Source organism: Neopelma chrysocephalum, unplaced genomic scaffold (assembly GCF_003984885.1).
Source record: "Neopelma chrysocephalum unplaced genomic scaffold, ASM398488v2 Primary Assembly neopelma1_96845, whole genome shotgun sequence".
NCBI classification, from domain to species: Eukaryota; Metazoa; Chordata; class Aves; order Passeriformes; family Pipridae; genus Neopelma; species Neopelma chrysocephalum.
In genome coordinates, this window is record NW_020925488.1 from 757,559 (window position 1) to 779,154 (window position 21,596).

General features: G+C 49.8%; 1 protein-coding gene across 3 annotated transcripts in view; it reads left to right on the forward strand.

Moving 5' to 3' along the window:
* Nucleotides 1–21,596, forward strand: part of CNTFR (ciliary neurotrophic factor receptor) — a 201,996-nt gene that overhangs the window by 2,054 nt on the left and 178,346 nt on the right. The window contains exon 2 of one of the 3 annotated variants that reach the window (XM_027670425.1): nt 262–435. The exons of the other annotated variants lie outside the window; for them this stretch is intronic. The gene's annotated coding sequence lies outside the window, so the exon portion shown is untranslated. The remainder of the gene's footprint in view (nt 1–261; nt 436–21,596) is intronic. 3 annotated transcript variants of the gene reach the window in all.

Genomic DNA, 21,596 nt, shown 5'->3' on the forward strand with positions numbered 1-21,596 from the left:
GAAGCCAGCAGCAGGAGTTTTGTGGGTGCAAGCCCCAGCTCCTGGCCACTTTCAGTTAATTCCCTGCAAGCTGGAGGAATGCATCCTGCTCCAGCTCAGGCTGGGGCTGGGTGTGCGCCTGGGGAGCCTGTCTCTCAGCTCTGTCATTTATTATTGCTGCCGCTGCCATTACGCCTGACAAATGGGAGTTGCTGAGTAATGTGCTGTTTGTGTGTAAATATCTGAGTGCTCGCAGCTGAGCTCACTCCTGCCACTTTGCAGGAAGCCATCTCAGCACCTTTCCCCCTGTGAAGACCAGGGAGTGCAAAAGCATCCTTCTGCGGGGACCTTCTCACCGCTCCCGGCAGCTTTAGCCTTCACTCTCCACTGCTTTCCTGCAAGCGTGAAGCCTCCATCCTCTCCGGTTATCGTGGCGGCCCTGCTGCTTTCCTGAGTGTGAGTCAGGGGTGGGAAAGGGCTGTGCGTGTATGTGTGTGTGTGTATGTGTATGTGTGCGTGTGTGCGTGTGTGTGTGCGTGCACACACCTTCTTAGGCTTCGTTGCTCCTTGTCCTGGGCAGAAAGAGTTTTGGGCACTTTGTGTGTTTTGGTGGAGACAGTCATGCATAACTAGGAAAGGAGTTTTTGCATTGGTTTGGGATTTTTTTTTTTGCCTGCCTGCTCAGCCCTGAGTTCCCTCTCATTTCATCCCAATACCGATGAAGATACTAAATTATTCCTTCCCATATTGTTTTCATCCCATTTGGAGATTAGCATCCAACTGCTTCTTGCAGTCAGTACTTGCTCAGCCCAGCAAGACTGATCGCAGCTCTTTTAATCTCCCCTTGTAAATCAATCCCCTCTGCCTCCTGATCATTTTTGTCACTCGTTTTTCTGAAATCCCTCCAATTTGTCCATTTTGTGTCGGTGACGTATGCCTGGCCCTAAACATGATGTATACCAGGCATGGCAGCGTGAGGGAAGGACACCTCCTCCCCTCCCACCCCGCTGGGGCTTGTGATGCTTTGTCAGCACTGAACTGAGTTACTTCCCCATTATTCTAACCTATAGTCCCTGCTCGGTGTTGCAGAAGAAAGCAGCATACCCAGGTCAGTGCCCTGGGGAGAATTCCTCCAAATTTTGGTGATGGGTTGCTGAGGTTTGCTTGAGTGCTGCTAGCAGATTCTGAAAGGGGCTGGTGGTCTAGGCACTGTCCCTGGGGTGCCTCTTCCTACAAGAACTAATAGTTGAACAGGAGGGATGAACAAAATAAGAGAGGGCAAGCTGCGTCAGGGCTGCTGGATGGCTGGGGAAACTGAGGCACGCGTGTTTTCTGTGCTTCTTTCCAGCACATACCTCATGTTTAGGTGCTTGGTGTGCAGGGTCTGGTCCCTGTTGCACTCATTAGTGTTGCAGTCAGCATGGGCATTTCCCTGGGAGATACTGGATCTTGTCATTTGATCAGAGCAGGCTGGCTGGGTTCTAGGCTGGTTTTGTGCATTGCTTTTCATGCTCATGACCAGAGCTTGGATGCCCACAGGTGCTCTCAGAGGGAGAAAACAGGGAAACAAAGGCAGTGGTGTCTTGCATTCATGCGCTTTGAAGTTTTATCATCCCAAAGCCTGACCTCCAACCATGGGAGCATTCCCATTCCCTGGAAGGGCCGTGTCCTTCCAGGGTCCATCTATTTTTAGGAGGAGTTGTATTCTGGACAGTGTCCATTGCAGATGCTCTTTGCCTCCTCCTCTTGGCCCCTCGCCAGGGACACCGTTTGGGCTATCTGTTGGTGGGGCAGACCTTGACAAGGCTCCTCCAGAGCAGAACAGAGGTGGCACTGTGCTGGGCATGGGGACACTCAGGGGGCTATTGCTGCCCAGGAGTGCTGGGGAGGGCAGCAAACTCATGCTGCCCTGCCCGTGAACTGTTGGGAAGGGAATTTAACTATGGTCTGGGTACCAGTAGGACACGGTGCCAGCTTCACTGGGGGATAGGCGAGGGTACTGCCTGGGCCAGGTGGTACCCGGTGCTTGGTGGTGCCCAGTGTCGGTCCGTTCGCCGGGATGACACTAGGGGGCACGAGATCTGCTGGAATTCCTTTGTTGGGGATGGGAAAGGAGGATGCAAAGCTGCTCTTGACCCTTCAAGCCCCGTACATCATTCCCCTGCACGTTTTGTAGGAGTCCGAGTGTTAAACAGCAAGAGCTGCCCCGGGTAACTAGTCCTGCTGCCAGGGCAGGAGACAGGTCTCTGGATGGTGCTCCACTGGATCTGTCTGTTACTGGCCGTGGGAGCAGCAGAAGTAAGGATGGGAGCACTCAGCTGGAAACATTTCCGAAGCGAGGAGACGATTGCAGCCAGAGTGCCAGGGAATCTCCAGGGAATCTGGGAAATCCAGGAAAACACCTAGCATGGTTTTAATGTCTCTCCAGAGGCATTGTCCAGAGCAGGGATTAAGTTAGGTTCAGGGCTGGCTTTCAAGATGCAGCATGTTACAGTTTCATTTTCTGCTGGTTGTTAAGTTCATGTGTGATGTCTCTTCAGGGTCATGTTTTCCCAAAGCAGTAGAAACTTTAGAGAGTCTGATATAATGAATGGTTCTCATCGTTCTGAAACATTGTGTGTGTGTGTGTGCGTGTGTGTGTGTGTGTATTATACGTGTGTCCATGATATATCTGGGTAGGGTGCAAAGAACATGTTTTTGAAGATATGTTTATGCATTTCTGCATATGTTCAGCTGTAATATTGTCCGCTGTCCTTAAGATCTATTATTCCAGCTGTGAATGCGTGTATGTATATTAAAACACTGTATACTGGATTCTTTCTCTCTTGTTATAACAAACCTCATGGAAAGCAAATAAAGAGACATTGTTCTCATAGCAGGCTTGCAAAGGCTCAATATTTATGTTCTATGAATTTTGATAGTTTTTGTTCATCATGTTTGCAGTTATGATGGTGGGTTGTTGTTGCTTGTTTTGGGTTTGTTTTTTTTTTTTTGGCTATCATCTTCAAATTTTGTGCTAGTGGGAAACTGAAAACATTTGGATCGTTTTGGTTTATTCATTACCTAATGAAAACAGAACTCGACCTTCTGGATTCAAATGTTGATGCTTGATAACATTCTGGCATATTAATTTCTAAATGGTTAGGGTTTTTTTTTAATGCCTTCTGTTGCCACATACCAGGCTTCTTTGCTGGAGCACTGCTGCTCTCACAAGCCCCCGGGCAATATTTTTAGTAGGACACTGACGCATCGCAAACACTCCTGTTCTCCGAGAAAAGGCTTTGCTGACTGTTGTTGAAAGTAGCACTAGGATGGCTAGAAACGAGAGATCAGAGGAGGACGATGCTGCTGCTGCGTCAGTGCGTTTGCTTTATGCCTCTGATGGAGGTTTTCTGTCAGGCTGTGCAGGTGCGTGCCTGTGCGGATGTGAGGGCACTTCCCCAGCTGGTTTCTGAGACAGGACTGAGGAGCAGGGGTTTATTTATTTTGAAATGCCTTGTGAAGTGGAAGGAGGTCCGGGAAGAAGTGCCGAGTTTACTTTTAAGTCAATTAGGGATCGTTTCTGAAGGCGTGACATGGTTTGAAGAGGACAGGGTGATTTGTCTGAAAGTGTTACCTAATTAGAGGGTATAGTCAGGGCTCTAATTAGCCGTGACACCCTAAAGATGTCATCGAAGCCCTCTTGAGGCACTGCTGATCCGGCATCGTGGCTGTGAGCTCTCTGGTCAGCGCGGCCACGCATGGCCAGAGCTGCTGCCCTCTGTCTCAGAGGCAGCTCGGTGCCGGTGCTGGAAGAAGCTGTTTTCCTTTCAGGTGACTTGTGATGCCCTCCGGGGCTGCTGCCAACATCGAGTGATGCTCATAAAATCACGGAGTGAAAGAAAAGCTGCAGCAGTTGGAAGAATTAATACCGGTGCCCATTATGTGGGAAATCTCTCTCTTTTCTCCGGGGGAATCACTTTCTGCTGCTCCCTGCCTGGGGGAGGCTGGAGGAGGAAGATTGTAAGGGTTTGCAATAAGTGATGGGGTACCAACAGCCGGTGGAGGAATCGTGACCCCTTTCTTAGCATTGCTTGACAGAGGGGACATGGGATCAACTGAAATCTGGCTTGCCCAGACCTGGTTGTATTTAAATACTATGCAACACACCCTGTGAGGGGGGGAACTGGTGCGGGAAGTGATACAAGAAATCCTCGGTGAGAGAAAGGCTGCTGGCAAAGCTTTGTCCTGATGCTGGAAGCAGCTTGCAGCCTGGAACTACCTCCACTGGACCAAACCTGGATGGTGGGTGCCCCTGTGACAGGAGGGGCTGGGGGTTGCTTCCTCTGGGACTGTTCTTGCTCCCCGTTCTTTATCCATCAACACCATTGGTATTTACTGAGTTGGTTCAGTCTGCCCTGTGAGGAGAAGACAGTATGAGTTGCCCATTCCCACCAGTGGTGCTAAGAGCCAGTGGGAGCCAGGTAGAGCCAGGGAGTTGGCTGGTGGATGAGTGTGAAGAGCAGGGCCTGTTGTCATTCCCAGCACCAGTGAGCAAAAGCAGTCTCTCCTCGCTTAGGATTGAGGTCCCTGTTGCTGTCAGAGCCCGCTGAATTGCCAGGAGAGAGAAGCAGTGGGTGGCTCAGACCTCTATGGCAGAAAAGAGCTACTGTTACTCCCGTTTCAATGGGAAGAAAAGGAGATCCTCAGGGCAAGGATGTTCCCTGTGTGTTTCCTCTGTACTGTGGACAGCCTGCCTCTGCAAAGGGGCTGGTGACCCTGTGCTTTTGTAGGTAGTATCACCTGCCTCTGAAAGCAAACACACAACCAGGCACATCCCCATGCTAACAGTTACCCAGGGATGAGCCTGCTTTTAATTATGTGGGTGTTAAGCTAGTGAATTCATTTTGTTCACAAAGTTGCAGCCTGGTATTTTCTTGATTCTCCTGGTCTCTCGTGGCTTTCCCAGACTCTGGAATACATATGAAAGTAACTTGCAGGACTCTGCCATGCAGGGCTGACTCATACAGCTATCCCTACTCCATGCTAATGCCGTGGTGTCCCAGTGCTGCAGGGGAGCACACTGCATTTTACGGTGCCATGTTATAGGTGATGGGTGGGGAACTCCCTTTGCCAGAGCTTTACAAGCTAATCAGTACAGAAGGAGGGATCTGCTGCTGCCCTCCTGCTTGGAGAAGCAGGCTAGGTTGGGTACCCTGGGGCCAGGCATGAGATTTGGTGGTGAAATTAATAAAGCAACCTGTATAATAAAACAAACTTATACCTGCTTGTAACATAGGTACACTCTGCACCATGGTCTTTTTGTCTAGGGCCTGAAATATGCTGGTGATAATGAGGACACATCCTCTCCTGTGGTTAGAGGTGGTTCTCAGATGCGAAGGGCAGGCAGACTGTGCCAGACTTTAACCAGTGTGTGATTTACCCTCCCCTGTGAAACTGAACTAAGGTCTTGAAAAATAAATATGTTAAAAAGAAGGATAGAGAACAAAAGGCTGCTGCTGCTCTGAAATTCGATCAAAAAAAAGCTCTGTCCAGTCCTCTGGGCTTCTCACCTAATGAAGAGCTCCAGAAATAGCAGCATTATGGTAAAGTGCACCCACAGATTACTGTGGGTTTGGGGAAGGGACTGCTTTGTTCTTGAGGCACCTGGATGAAGTGTAATTTGGATATTTTTGCTCCCTAAAAGGTGGGTTATTCTCACTCTCTGAATCTGAGGCCATTTAATGCTGTCCGGGACCTCTCAGCTTTGAAATCCTTGTCTAGCCTGTTGTCTCTCCCCGGCACGCCAGACACCCATATGGGTGGGAGGCTGTTGATTTGGGAACCCAGCTGGTGGGGGTGGGAAAAGTCACTCTGAGCTGCCGATGCTGTTTTTCCCAGCTCGGTTCGGAGTGGTTTCCTCTTGTCCCATATCCCGGCCATGTGCAGGGCGGCCGATTGCCCACACGTGTTGCACAGACACGTTTCCGTGCTGGCTCTTTGTGCCTGCCCACCTATTTGCAGCTGGGGGAGCTGAAGCTGCTCTTTCTTGTGATTCATAAAAAAACTCTCTCTCTGGATGGAGTTGTCTGTGCTTTTATTGACCTGGTTCCGGGAATGACAGAGGCTTTTCCGTCTCCTGGATGCATGATTTCTACAAGGGCTCTGGAGCAGGGGCCGGCTCTTGCTGCTGGTGTGTTTCCAGTCCTCCTAACATGATTAGTTTGACAGGCCCATTGGTATGTTGGCAAGTCTAGTTTTTATTTCGTGCATGAAAGTGAGTGCTATGGCAGGGCACAGAGCACCAGCTAATGCTGAAATCTGTGCAGGAGGGAGCATTTTGGCAGGTTAATATCTTTGGCCATGCCACAGAGGTGCTATGCCACCTGGCAGAAACTCCTTGCCCTTTTGATGGGGCATGCCTGTCATGTCCCAAGTGCCAGAATGTTTTGGAGGGTCCTCCTTTTTGGCTGCAGTTGGAGTTGTTTTGCCAGGAGAAGGTGCAGTTTTAGCTCTGTGAAACCTAAGTGTTGCAGGATATCCCAAGCATGCACCTGGGGACTCCCATTGAAGGTATTCATTCTCCAGAAGTCCAGCCAGCTACTATTAACCATTTCCCATTGGTACACCCTGCTTGCTGGGCTCCTGTTTTGCGAGTGTTGTCCTCTCACAGCAATGCTGAGATACACCATGTTCTTGGGGCTTGCTTAGATGGGATGAGGACTGGAAGGGCAATCATCAATGTTCTCTATCCCCACTGTGTGCAGTGCTTTTTCCTGCTGTCCAGACACGTTTGCTGTCCAGACACATTTGCTGTCCCCCAGCCCTCCTTGCTCTGGATCAACCACTGGCTTGTTCATCTGCCAAGCGAGGATGAAGAGTTAACTTTCCCAACAGCCATTGTGGGTCCTTGACTTCAGGGGCATGCAGTATTTGTGCTTCCTAGTTTTGGTACATCTTCACCTGCAGTCAAGCCAGCAATGCTGGGGTTTTTTTTCCAAGCAGGGCTGCCTTATGCACAGGGGAGAGCCAGCTGTGCACTGATGGACTTGCTGTCTCCCCAGTGCTGGTAGAGGAAGGAAGGAGATGATGTGACTTGCCCAGGTCAGAAGAACCAATGGCAGAGGACATGTGTTGATGATTTTGACTTTGCCTCTCACAACAAGGAATTGTTCTGGCCTTTCTTTGGGTCTCGACCCAAACTAAGGGTTTGACTTACTGCACCGTCTGCCTTTAGGCGTGGAGGGTTCCCCAAGGGTGTTTGCTATAGTGCATTACCAGGGCCAGCCTTTAACCTTGCCACCTCCTGGGGTTACAGGGAAGCATCATTGCCCGCAAAGAGAGGAAACTGAACTTGGAGTGGCTTTGGGATTTCCTTGAGGTCCCAGAGCAGAGTTGGTGGCAGAAAACCAGATTTCCTGAGTTGCTAACAGCTCATGCCACTGTGGGAGACATTAGTAAATACTGAGTAGACCAAAGCAGGGCATCCAGCTCTCTGTGCAGCACTGTGCTTATCTGTCTGTCTGTCTGTCTGTAGTGCTTCTGGCAGTCAAGCCCCTGAGATGACATTTAAAGGCTTTATAATTTTTCTCTCTTGCCAGTTTCAGATCAAATTGGCTGAGCTGTCAAGCTGAAGATGCTTTTCTCTTAAGTGCTGGCCCAGCAACAGGTCATCTTGCTCCGTTCCTGCCTTGGAGGAGTCCAGCTGAGTTCCTCCTGCCTCCACTGTCACTGGCAGTGACATGTGGGAGCTGGAACAACAGCTCTGCTGGTAGATGCATGAAGAGAAACAGATTTTAGCTTTCCTTTCCCCTGTTGATCAGGCCATTCTGGAATGGGCTAGTGGTGGGTGTTCAAAAGCAGAAGACAGAGCCAGGTCTTGCTCTGGAAAAGAGTTGCTGGGATAGAGAGGGTAATGGTAGGGACTTGCATGCAATCCTTTCCTCCTCCTTAAGCCTGCATCTGACCTAGGCCTTAGAGGCAAGCATGCATGCAATGAGCTAGTGGGCTCTCAGCAGAGTCCCAGCAGGCTGGGTGTCTGCCTTGAGACAGCCAGGATGAGTGACACTAATCAGTGTCTCGCCCGATGGATTTCAGCTAGGAAGGGGAGCACTTGTCCGTGTGTGGTGAGTAAATTGCTCCTGCGTCCCTGGAGGCTGTCACTCTAATGCTTTGCCATGCTCTGCTGGCGGGGACTGGCACCAGAGGATGCCTCTATTGCTGCTGTCTGCCTTGGGGACAAGCACAGACACGTGTCTCCAGCTGGAAGTCAGCTTGGGGAGTGGAGAAACCTCCCCAGAACATGCATTTGCAAGCTCTGGTGTGTCGCAGTCCCTCCCAGGCAGTCACAACCTTCTGCCACTGCGTGAAAGGGAAGGCTCAGTGCCTGTTTCCTGCATGAGAAGAGAATGGTGTTCCCCCTGCTCTGGAACAGGCAGCCAGGGGTGGCTGCAAATGCTGGAGCTGGAGCCAGAGCCATCCCTTGGTCCCAGCACCAGCCCGCAGCTCCAGCTTTAGTCCTTGGAGCGTTTTTGAGGGCTTTGTGCTGTTTGGTTTTAAATCCATCCCCTCCTCTTGTGCAAATTTCCTCTCTGACCAGGCATGATGATAAAGTCAGTCCTGAGGCAGCTGTAGTTCACTGGCTTTTGCCAGGCTCTCACCTCCCACTTTATAGTCACCAGACCCTGCTGGGAGCTGTCTCAGCTGTCCCTGAGCAGTATTTTTCAGCAAGAGTGGCAGTTCAAGAGAGTCCCACATAACTCAGTGGGGTGATGCCAGTTTAACCCAGCTGATGGCCCTCTTGCAACCCCAGCCATGCCCGTGGAAGGCACCAGGCAGCTGCTAGACAGCAGAGACATGAACTGACCTACATCTTGGCTTTTAAGGGCAGAGCCAGTGCATGTGGATGGAGCAAGGCTGTGTGACACAAGCAATTACAGTGTTGGCTTCAATGACCAGAGAAGCCTGAGATTGCTTTTGTCACCCAGACTAGGAAATGGAGGAATTTCATTATTGTTCTAACTCCTTCCAGAAGTAGTTCAGATGCCTCAGCAACAGGCAGATCTTTAAAATTATAAAGAAAAACAAAGGACCTCTCCTTTTGCTGAGTCCTGTCCAGTTAACCCTTTTAGTCATACCATGTCCAGATGATGTGACTGGGCTCCATGGGGCTCAGGATCATCTCTCTGGAGACACCCTTGGGCACGGCCATGTCCACAGAGCAATAGGGCAAAATCCTCCTGACTGCAGATTTGGGTTGTGCCCTAAGTAAAGCTTCTGCCTTGGCAGTTCTCAGTTTGAAAGCCTGCCTGCTCACCGTCCCCCCACAATTGCTGCTGTGGACATTAATTTTTCCCAGATTTCTGCTTCCCTTTGAATATCTCTGCTATGGATCATTTTCCTTGCATGTGTTTGCTGGTATTTTCCCAAAGCTGAATCTTGTGCTATTTCCTGCCTGTCTTTCTGTGCTTCCTCTTGCTCCTTCTTCTGTTACACCTAAACTCACCTTAGTCTTTTCTTCTGCTCACTTTAGAGGAGACTGTTTACCCCTTGTTTTCTGAAAGGCTGTAGGAGAGGAGGAATTGGCCATTTAAAAGATGAGGAATCCTGTCCACCTGTATCTTGCTTAGCACCTTCCCAGATGGAGAGAAGTGACTCAAGACCCATGACATCAAGGGTGGGAGGATAAATCAGGTGTTTTAGGGATGGGGAGAGACTTGAAGGGCAGGAGCAGGCTGCTGAGGCTGGTAGCAGTTTGTAAGGTGAAGCTTCTGGCTGTGGCAGTGAGGTAAACTAAGAGTTCCTGTACCAGGAGGTCTGAAGAACTACTTATGATGGTGCTTAAGGGTGAGGCAGTGAAGCCAGGCTGGAAGGGTGAGAGAGCGTCTGCTCTGTAGTGTTGTAGCTGGGGTTTCATGTTGGGGACCGGGGAGGAGAAGGCGGGGGGCAGGGGTGTAAAAATTAGTCAACTGGTCCTTTAGCAGTGTTTTTCCACAGTTCTCTGTAGATTCCCAAGTGGAAATTTATTTTAGGCTTCAAGTCACCCCTGTGCAATCTGTTCCTCTAGCTGTGGGTGCTGTTCATGTTGAGGCTGTATGGAAAGTGTGCGATAACTTTTTTTTTGTGGCTCCTTGTTTAGTTCTTGCCTCTTTAATTGATAGCTGTAGTCTTTTATCTCTTCCAGCTGCTACGCTTGTTTTTCTCTCCTGAAGGAGAGTGGGACTGCAAGGAGTGGGACAGGATTGCTGCAGGTCCACAGGCCCCTGCAGTGTGCCTTGAGCTGGGGACAGGGTACCCCTGGTGTTGGGTCCTCTTGCTGTACCGTAATTCTCATGTCACTGGCTGTGCACTGGCACCTTCAAGAGGTGTGGGCAGTCCTGTCTGTAGGAGGAGGCTGAAGTGAGGTTTCGAGAGGATGGAGCTTTTCGTATCTGAACCAATGAGCCCCTTTGTATACACTTTTCTTCAGACCTTGGCTTCCTTGTACCCTTCATCAAAGTAGCAGGAAAACGCTGCTTTTCGCAAAGCCGGGTGCTGGGGGACCACCGCCTCGTGCTATAAGCTCAGGAGCCAGAACGCAGCTTAAAGACTAAATATATCTACCTCTGCAGCTCTTGGCTTCTACAAAAATAAATCTTAAGGAGGTAACTTTTTGCTGTACAGTTCTCAGGGCTGGCTTTTCTGTAGTTTCCACTGAAACAGCATTTGGAATAACACAGCCAACCAGGAGTGGAACAGGCCTGGAGCTGTATAGAAAGTGATTAAGATAAGGCAGGGTTATGATTTGGCTGTCTGATCCTGAAGCTTTGTGCATTATTTAGTGTGTGTAGCAGGAGGTCAGTAGCCTCCTGATAATTTTCATTAGATTAGTCAGGCAGGATAATCACCTGCTCAGGAAAAAACAACTTGACACTGTCTGTTCAATAGTTGGGGTTTAACTGAAAATAAATAGTCTTGTAATTATAAGGACATTGTCAAGGTCAAGAGGCTCAAAGGATTCGTTTTCTTTTTTCCTCTGGTATGTTTACAGAGATGCTGCTATTCTTTGTGAGATTTTTTTTTCCTCCCTTAAATTCAAACCAAGAGCTTCAGACCTTTTAAAAGAAATTCAACACTTCCACAGCAGTGGACGTGAGTGGTGTTGCAATAGCCAAGTGGTGCTTGTGCCCTGCTGCAGCTGAGTGACCCCATGCTAATGAGCAGGGATCTCGCTAGCGAGCTGGGATTATGTGCCGCTAGCCCAGGCAGACCTGAACGGGGATCTTCCCTCCTCTTCTGGGCTAATTGTGGGGTGGGTCCTGCCCAGAAGACGGGGCTATGTGTTGTGCCCTGGGCTGTGACAGAGGGTATCCCCTCCTTGGGAGTGGTCAGCCCGGCACGAGTGCCACCCTGTAGAAATGAGAGCTGCATTACCTCCCGCGGGTGACTTTGCTGCTGTAATTATCTGAGGCTTTCAGAAAGCCCCGGAAGGAAGAGGTGGGAGTGAAGCTGATGCCCTAATCAGTACTAACGGGCTCTGCAAAGGGTACTTTGCTAAGGAAAGAGATAGGATATCTCTTGGGGTTGGTGCCTGTGCAGTGCTAACATGCCTGCCCTTTTTCACCCTAGAAGGAGTTGCGCTTGCTATTTGTTTTCCTCAGACATATGCAACAATAAAGCCCAGAGAGATCTATCTTTGTAATCTTCTTAATCTGTCCAGCTGCAGGACTGGCACTTGCTGGGTGAGATCTGGGAATGGCTTGCAAGTGTTGAGGGTAGATTCAGAGCTGGTAGTACCAGCCCTGGTACCATCAGATTGATGGAGAGCTTGCTGTGTCCATGCTGATGCTATGGTTCCTTGCCAGTATGCTGCAATGGCAGGTTGCCTTGGTTAGAACCAAGCAATGGTGTGGAATATATGGGGGAAGCTCTCAGCTCTCTCTCCTGAGCTCAGCTGCAAGCCAGAAGAGCTGCTGGCTGTGCAGGGAGCCTTCAAACATGGTAACCTACATGGCCGAAGCGGCAGCGTTTGCATGCTTATGCTGGCTGTGCATGTCCCTACCATGGAAAAATTGAGCTGATGTCGTGGCCACACCGAACTAGTGCGTTGAGTCCTTGCTGCCTTTGTTTTGTTTTGCTCCCAGTCTAATTGCCCGTAAGTGAGGATTCTTGTCCATCAGAATTGGTGGGGCTTGTGCTCAGACCATCTTCACTAAGAATCTACTGCTCTTGTTCCCTGTCACAGGCTTTGACAGATGCCCCAGGGAAAGCGAGGGCATGGCTCGGCCTGATGTGCCAAGTGACTGATGGTGTGGTCTGATGACTGATGCCATGCGTCTGCAGCAGGCGTGCGGGTGCTCCTTTGCTCTTCTTCTGTGGGAGATGGGAAGGGAGGGGGCTGCCTTGACAGCTTGTTTGGAAAGCAAAATGACTCCAGGGCTGGATTTCTTCTCCCCCCTTCCCATCATCTTATCTCCCCCTCCCCTTTTTCTTTTTTGCTTGACAGAAAAAGCATAACTCGTCTTTAATTGGTGCTTTATGCCTGTCTCCTGACAGAACTCAGCAGAGAGGGGGCTGGCTGGATCAAAACAGCTTGAAGTTGTGAGCCTCTTATATGTCTGGCCCCCCTGTTTAAAACAAAAAACCCCCAACTTTTATATCTAGCCCCCCTCCCATTGTAAGGCAGTTCCTCGAGAACCATAAAAGCAAAGTGGCAGATGCTGTTCCAAGTTCTCCTCAGACATCCCGTTGAGGAGCCTGATTGACATGGGGAGCGTGTGGCTGAGCACAGCACACCACACACTTGACCTTCTGCTGAGCGTGGGGTTTGGAGCATCTAATTGGCATGTACATGTAAGGCTTCAGAGTATTTCATCACCTTACAAATAAGACCTGCCCGAGCCTTAAACGCAAAACAAATGCATGGTGGACCAAGCAGGGAAGTGGCCTGTACTCCTTGGGCAGTGCTGCAGTGTGGTGGCAGCAGGGTGAATAGACCCAGCCATGCACTCATTCAGCAGCACTTCATCCTGTGTGAGCAGGGCAAAAGCAGGTTAGAACAGTGCCCCTGGTCCCTTCAATTGCCCTGATGTGGTTTGCTTCTCTGTTGAACATCTGTGATTATATGAGGCCAGGTAGCATCTCCTGGGTGGGGGTGGTGGGAAGAAACCCATGCCTTTGTGCTACCTTCAAGCTCCAACTCTGGCAGAAAACAGCAGTATGAGACCCACTGGAGCCTTTACAGGCTGGGCTCACCCTGGTCTTTGCAGAGCAAAAGCACAGAATCACAGAACGGTTTGGGTTGGAAGGGACCTTAAAGACCATCTAATTTCAACCCCCCCGCCATGGGCAGGGACACCTTCCACTAGACCATGTTTCTCAAAGCCCCGTCCAGCCTGGCCTTGGACACTGCCAGAGATGGGGCATCCACAACTTCTCTGGGCAACCTGTGCCAGTGGCTTACCCCACTTTTGAGACAGGCAAGGAAGGGAAACACCAACTGTGAGAGACCAAAGCCCTGATGTGCTGTGTGAGATGGGGATGTTTAGACTGTGGACAGGGTGGGATGCCCTAAGGAAGAGGTACTTGAGGAAAGCAGACTGTTGGAACTTGTTCCTTATTATACTCTCCATGGCAGCTTTGGACCCTCTTATGGGAGGGAAGAAAAAATAAATATCAGCTCCATTACACTAAAATACTTATTTGCCAAATCATCTTGTCCAAAGCTGTCTGCACTCTGCATTGTAGGATTTTTCCACTTTTTTTGGGACTGCTCCAGGCATTCTCCCTCAGGGGTGGTCTCTCTCTCCCATCCACAGCTCTTCTTGCAGCCACCCAGAACTTTTCCCAGCTTGTTCTCTGCTCCGGGTTGAGCAAGGCATTGATGTTCTGGATTGTTCTTGTTTCTGAATTTGTAGAGTCTATTCAGCAGATCAGTATTTCAGACCCTCCCCAGAGCTGGCTGTGTGGGAGAAGCTGGCAGCCACATTCGGGGGCCACTTCTCTCCTATTTTTAACTCCAGGTCTGTAGTCACAGGGCTCCCACCCCACTATACTGACAGCTCTGGTTGTCCTACTCGGGGATGCCTGAAGCAGAGCAGGGCAAGGTTCTTATACCTGGTAGTTTAAGGAGTAATGCAATGAGTCTTTTTTGCTTTTCCTTCTAACCTCAGCTTTAGTTACTGTTTTCTTGCCAGTGGAAAATAACTAGTACGTACCTATTCTTAAGTTCCCGAGGAGTCTTAACTTTATTTCTAGGCTAGAAATACCTGTGACAACCATACTCCACAGGGCAGAAATTGAGGGTGCAAGTAATTCCAGCACTGCATTGTCGCTTCAGGCAACAGCCCACTACTTTTCCAGGACAGATGCTTTGTTGGTATCCCCTTGTTCCTGCTGCTGGATGTGTGATGGGCAGTGGCTCCTGAGTCTGGAGAGAGGAAAATGGGGCAGAGTGATGTCCTCCATCAGAGGAAGTTTGATTGGGAGCTTTTAGCATTGCCCTTTGCTCTGGGGTGCAATTTTCTTCTCCTTAAGCCTGCTGAGAACTCAACCTGCCGCAAGCGCTTGTTCTGTGTGCCTTTCCAGGTGGAGAAAGTGCAGGGGGCAGAGGGGATGGCCGCTTCCTGCATCCCTCTTCCCAGTCGGTGGGATTCAAAGCTAGGGAGGGAGTCCCTCTTGCAGAGTTTAGTGGGGAGCCCTAATTGCCCCTCTTCCCAAGACTCCTGTGCGTGTTAACGACCTGTAATGGGATGGGTTGTGCTAGCCCATTAAGCCCCAATGGGGTCCTTGTCGACTTAAAAGTGTGAGGAATTTCACTCAACCATGTTAAAACACTTCCACCCCCTTTAATAGCTTCATGCATTGATTTAACCCTATGGCACCTGGGGTTATTGGCTGGGAAAAGCCATCTGGCTCTCCCCAGCCTCCCGCCCTGCCTTCACGCAGCTACTTTGGCCATCCTTTGCATTTCTGGGGGATCTTATTAGCGGGAGGGCTGTTCTAGCTCTTGCGTTTGCAGTGCTGCTGGTGGCTGGCTCGACAGAGCCAGTGTGGAAAGTAATTTTCCTTCCACCGCGCTGAGCGTGGTCTTGCTTTGCTGCTTTTAATGAGAGTACTTTTGCCCTGGCTTGTGTCAGCTGCAGCCCACCTGTGCTGCCAATTACTCCAGCGAATCTGGTGTGACCTGCCGAGCTGGAATCAGGCTGTCCGAGGTTTAAGTGTTTCTGAGCTGCAAGGTGTGAAAAATCTCACCAGTGCTGAAACAGGGAGCGGGGTGGGGGAGCAGCTTTCGGGGTTATGAAAGACCTGAGGACATGCTGGTATCAGGTGCTGTTGATCTCTGGAGAATTTAGAGAATCAAGGGCTTGGTAATTGCAGGCGTGTTGCCAGCACGCTGAGAAAGAAATTCTTAATCACAGGCTGTGTGCCCTAATATTTTTCCTCTCTATTTTTTTTCCTTTTTTTTTTTTCTTTTTTTTGTAATTAAATTAGTTAAATGTGTATTGTAACACCTCGGTGCCTGGGTAGGCTGGGAAGGGTACGCGCGCAGACCTGAAGTGTGCCTGTGTGCAAACAGACTGACAGGCCTCTGTGGGAGCGGCGGTTCTGCTACATAAACACGATGCATCTGTCACACATTTCCCATTTCTGGAGAAGCTGGCATGCCGGCCAGCGTGTGCCTTGCTCACGCTGACCCGGGCGCCGTCCAAGATCAGCTTTCTGCGGTGTCCATGTAGCCGTGACTTCCTTCTGGCTGGTGGCTGATGTTCAGATTCGTTCCTGTCGCCCTGTAAAAACTGTTGCTGTGATTGTCATGGTTTCAGTCATCACAGAGCAGGTTTGAAGGAGAATATTGGCTGCACTGATGTTAGCCCATATATTTTTTTTTTCCACCTCCCAGCAGAAGGCAGTGGTGGAGGTGTGGAAATCAGGATAGCTGGGTGATTGCAACCCTGTCTTGGGGCTTGGTGCCTGTTCTGATGTTTCTGCACTAACAAGTAACTCCTGTGTGTAAATACACTGATATCTGAGGCACACATTTAAAGTTTCAGCTGGCCTGAGATGCTCTGCTAGGGCCCAGCATCCGAAGATTGGGAGAAGACGCAGCATTTCAAATGCTGGATAGACTCTGCAGTGACTTGGAGGTGCTGTGGTCCTGCCTTAGTGCACAGCAGGAAGTGCAGCCCATGGGGAGAGCTGTCCCTGGCAACATGGCTGCATCTCACAGCAATAGCAACTTGTGTCAGCTCTTACTTTGTCGAGGTTTCTGGTGTGGGGAGCAGCTTCGTTGTCAATAGCAAGCAGTACTCAAAAGACTGCACACCAGGGTACTTGATGAATTTTGGGGCAGAAGCCTTGCTGGCTCTTGCCCTTTGTGGGGTCAGCTGTCTCCAAGTATCATTCAGAAGTGCTGTGCTCTTAATAAATACTTCTGCAATTAGGTGCAGTGAAGAGAGCTCCAAATATTCAAGGTGGGGCAATTGGAGGGAGAGCTGTGAATTAATGATGAAGGGTTTGCAGGCTCCCTTCTCAGAGCATGGGGGGCAGGGAGGATCGATGCACTTACAAGAAATGTGAAGATGCTGTTGGTGAAGGCTAGATTTTGTTTCAAAGGCTTAAACCTTCTCTGGACACCCATAGCATAGCTTGGCCTGGGTCTGTTCTTTCTTGGCAAGGATATTCTTGTACATGGAAAAGCTGGCCTGAGTGACCTTCTGTATCTGGCTGTCGGAGGAAATGTGCTGAGCCGAAACAAGTGTTTCCAGAGCTGAGTGCTCAGGCTCGGGGTCTGTTTATCTCCCTGCTGAGATGCTGGGGTTGGCAGCGGGGCCGTGGTCCTTCTTGAGTGCCTGGGCTCGCTCCCAACCCGGGCCCATCAGACCACTTGTGATACGAGCTTCCTTCTGACTCTGAAGGTCAAATGGCTTGCAGCAGGGTGACAAAGGAGCCCTTGATCTGAAAGAGGTTGTTCTTGTGCCTTGCCCTAGGAGGGGTCTCATGGGCTGGGATGCATGCTGGCTGAAAGGAATGCTTAAAATGTTCTTTCTTTACTCCTGTCAAAAGCTCTTGCAAATGTGAATCAAAATATCTGCCCCAGTGCTTTCCCAATGCATGCTTCAGTCTGGCTTATTCCCTGAGAATGGCTTGATCTGCACCCTCACATAATCCGGGGTTCTGTCCCTGCCAGTGGACAGTAGTGGACATGCAAGGAAAGGCATAACAACAGGGTGAGCATGCAACATGTAGCTCCAGCCTTTGACAGTCTGTGGCTCAAAAGTAAAGTGATTTTTATGTTTTTTTTCTCTCTGCTGTGAATTTGTCCAAGTGCAGAGATTCAGGAAAACAAGTCTTCATAGCCCGCAGCACCCCCTCACCATCCACCCACTTGTGTGAAGAGTGGAGGACCTGCTGGCTTTTTCTCCCTCCTGCTGTGGGGGCTCAGGTGCTGTCAGGGCCTGAGTGGGGAAATGCATCCCTTGCACTTCACCAGTGCAAAGCCTGTGCTTGTGTACCTGCAGCTGCACAGTGCCCTCCAGCAAGGCTCTGTGCTGTGAGGACTTTTGGTGATACTGTGCACCCCAGGTTCATGCTGCATTCCTTTTCTGCCTAGACATGTCTTGACAAGTCTCCAGGTACAGGTTTCATGCTGTACCACAGTTGTCTGGTTGTACATCTTCAGCACTGATGTGTGACAAGATCAAGTACAACCCAACTGCATCTCACAGGGGTTTTCCCTGGCCCCTTCTGTTCTTGGTGATTTGTTCAGTTGCATCTTTGCAATAAAGGAACTGAGGGCACTCATACTGGGCAAATAAAATGTCAACATCTCGGCCTGAAAAATACCTCATAAATTTCTTTATGCAACTTTAAATCAAAAAGAAAATATGAAAAATGGCAGCACCATTTCTGGTGAGCCTTTGGCAGTCCCCTTTTGATCGGGAAGGGATTGGAGTGGCAAGGGGAAGGGACTTTGGCGTGGCAAGAAGTTGTGCTGGTTTTGATCACTAGATGGATCATCCAGGCTTAATTCTTTGATGTGATAATTGCTGTTGCTGTGTGTTAATGTGACACCTACACCAGGGGCACCTGTCATACCCTTCTCTTCTTGCAAGCTGCCCTGATGGGAACTATGGTTCTGTCACATACACTGTAAATTGGGGGCAGCGTGCAGGTTCTGGGAGGCAGTGAGCCTGCTTATGCATGACAAAGGGCTTGCCAGTTGGGGCAGCATGGCTGTATTGCATTTGTAGCCTGATTTGTAAGCTTCCTGCTCTGCTCCTGCTGCAAGTGTAGCTGTCCACCATCTGCTTGCCCTTGAGCTGCAGAGCATAGACCTTGGATGGAGCAGTGATGACCTGCCCTGTATCCAGAGGGGAAACACCAGAAGGAAAGATGCTGGGTGCTCCCAGCTCCACTATGTGCCTATTGTGCTTTGCTGGGAGTGATGCTCAGGCAGATGGGAGTGCTTTGGTCTTGCTCCCCAGTTGCTCTAGGCCCGTACCACTGAGGCAGAAAGCTGTATGCAGTCTCTTGCTCCCTGTGTAGATCATGGCAGGCTGGTTTGGTGCTTTTGGGCTAGAATAACCCTCACCAGGAGCTAGCCTGCAGATGTGCTGGGTTGTAGCCCTGATAGCAGTGTGCCTACATGCTTTTGGTTAACCAAAAGCTGAGTGGTTGTACCTCTTTCTTTAGGGAAAATTAAAGTACCTGCTGGCTCATGCTCCCCAGGGTGAGGCAGGGTCTGAGCAGCCAGACTGCAGCCAGTGGAAAGCATGTTCCTTGCATGGCATTAAGTCTTGCATGGTAGTATTACACCAGGCTGTGAAGTGTTTAGGGGATTTCTCTGCTGTGTCTATGAAAGTGTAATACAAAATCTAATCTACTTAAGATGCAGGTCTGCATCCATTCTCTCCATGCTGCAGCTCTGGGTCATTGATGGTCACTTAAAAATCACAGCACTCCATTTGCCTTGAACTGAAGGAGGCTGTTTGACCCACAGTCTCAGACTGAGAGATGCTGCACAGGCAGGTGAGAGAGAGGGGAAAATTTATTTTTTTTATCCTCTTATTCATTGTACCCTCCCTTTGAAATGATCTGAGCTATTTAGGGAGTGGATGGTCAGAAGGCTGGCAAGGATGGGAGAATGAGGATGAACTATCACTTGGTGATGGTCCAGAGTACCCAAGAAACTTATGCAGAGCTGCCCAGATGTTCCAGCTGGCAGAGGATGAAGTGTTTGTGCTGTCAGCAGCTGATGGACAGCCCCACTCTACCCCCTCCCTGAATCTGCTGGCACAAGTGATCTAGCCTGGGAGAAAGGGGCCTGCCAAAGGGCACTTTTGCTTTCCCTTCTGTTGTTCCCCGCATTTGGATTGGGGATTCGGATTTGCATTTGGATGCAGAGCTCAATGTTTCTCAAGCATCTTCCAGCTCCTGGGAGACAGGCATGACTAAAACAACCCAATGCTACCTGGAGTCCACCTGGCTGACCCTGATGCTTCCCTGAGAACTAAGGAGCATAGGACAGAAATGGCACAGGCTGCAAAGGAGCTGGTTGGTGTGCTTTGATCTTCTCTTCTTAAGCAGATCATGCAGCTGATCAGCAATCCTGGCAGGTTCCTTGTGCCCTGGGGCGAGAGTATCTTGGGAATGCAAGGAACAGAGTACAGAAGGTCAGAAGGGGCACTGGGAGTTCAGGGCTCAGATCCAGCCGAGGGTAGTGTCACCCCAGGCTCTCCTGGTGATTGCAGGAGGATATTGCTGTGGTGTGGGGATTGCTGTGATCCCTTTAACAGGACATGTTCAGAGGCACTTAAACATTAGGTCTCTGGCCCCAGATACAGTGCTCATTGCCCTGTTCTGTCTAGGCTGGGCTGAGGACAGCCTAGGCAAAAGGTTGCCTCGTGGCACAGCATGAAGCAGGTTTGTTTGAAATGCTGCGGAAGGAAGGGAGGAAATCTCCCCTCCTGTTTGTTTCCAAATCCTCTTCTAATCACAAAGATTAGGCTCATTGTTTGCATGGCAGTGCTCTGACTGTCCAGATGATAACTTCAACTCTTTTGTCTTAAGTGATGAGAAGTACCAGCAAAAAGTCTGTTTGCAGGAAATTAATTTACAAAAAATTACCTGATTTTTTTTTTATTTTTTTTTCCCCAGAGCTGGTTGTTTCTCATCTGACCTTTACCTGTACAAGAGCTTAGGCCAGCAGAACCTCAGGTAGTACAAGCTCCTGTTTTGGTGCTTGAGTGCACAAGGACACCTTATCCTGCTGTTAGGGCCAGGGTCCATGTACATCACCTGCATCCCTGATCCATCAGGGAAACAGTGGGAGTTTTGGAGCCCCCTTGGTTATAAGGCTTCTTTCTTTCCTATTCTTGCTGTGACCAATTTCTGACCCTTCAGGACCACATTCCTTGTCTTTTAGAGGCCACCTGGCCTCTTCTGACAAAAATCCATGAGCTGTTTTGTGATATATTCCAACATCTCCCTGCTCACAAACCTGCTCTTCTTCTTGTATAGCTGCTCGTGTGTGCAAGTGCTGCTGTATGGGTGTGAGGTTTTGCCTTTGCAGCAGTGCTTGGGCTGCTCAGTGGTGCCTTCAGGGCACAGGTTGAGGAGTGCTGGTCTGAGGAGCAATATGCTGCTGCACGGGGCTAGGAAGGGGCACCTGGAAATCCTCTTTTCCTGGCGTGGGTTGCATTTCTCTCTTCATATGTCAGTCAGTAACACCTGACTGAGCTCCTTGCTCAGGAGAAGTTTGTGCCTGCCTTGCTAGCTCCAAGCCATTCTAATATGCTTCTGCAGAGATTTATTTCTGTGCTGTCTCCAGAGCTGTCACCAGCTTGGAGCACAAACGTCTTCGGGATTGAATGCTCTTTTGTTATCATTTGGGAATACATGAGTGAAAAAGATTTTTCTGGGGAATGATAATGACCTTCTTGTGTTTGCAGTCAATGAAACATCAAGCTGCCTCTTCTAGGGCTCCTCTGCATATGTGTGTGTGTAACACTGAAGCCTTGCTTTCAGGGAAGGATCTCCTGGTTGGTCACACCTTTTAGTGGTACCTGCAGCCACCAGCCCCCTGTGGTAGTTATTTGTGAGGTGAATCTTTCCTTGATTCAGGCATATTCTTATTAGGGATATTTCCTTAGTAGGGGAAGCTGTGGAGAGAAGGGAAAGGGTTTTCATCTCCCTCCCCCCCCAAACTTGGTCTTAGTGTTGAAGCATCTTGATGTCTCTCTAACACCTTGGAAATGCTCACGCTGTGGGTTGCATGCAATGGCACGGCAGGCCTGTGTTGACTCTCAGTCACTCCTGGAAGGCTGGCTGTGCCAGAATCCAGCTTCAGACTGGCATCCGGCTGGCCTGCTGAGCTGTGCCACTGGCCAGCAGACTCCAAAGCTGGTGGCCCTTCAGGGAGCAGTGTAGGAGCTTCTCTTGGCACCTGCTCTGATGCACTTGGCTGTGAGCCCTGTGGTGTCTGCCATTCCTGCTTGGAGGGGACAGGCATGCCGAGGGTTTGATCTTGCCATCTGCTGGCAACAGCACATTTTAATTTCCGTAATAGACCTGGTTCCTGCAGAGATGGTCCAGAGAGAGATAAATCACACGGCTTGGGAAAGAGAGGTTAGGGCGCCAGGTGAAGGAAGAGCCCATCT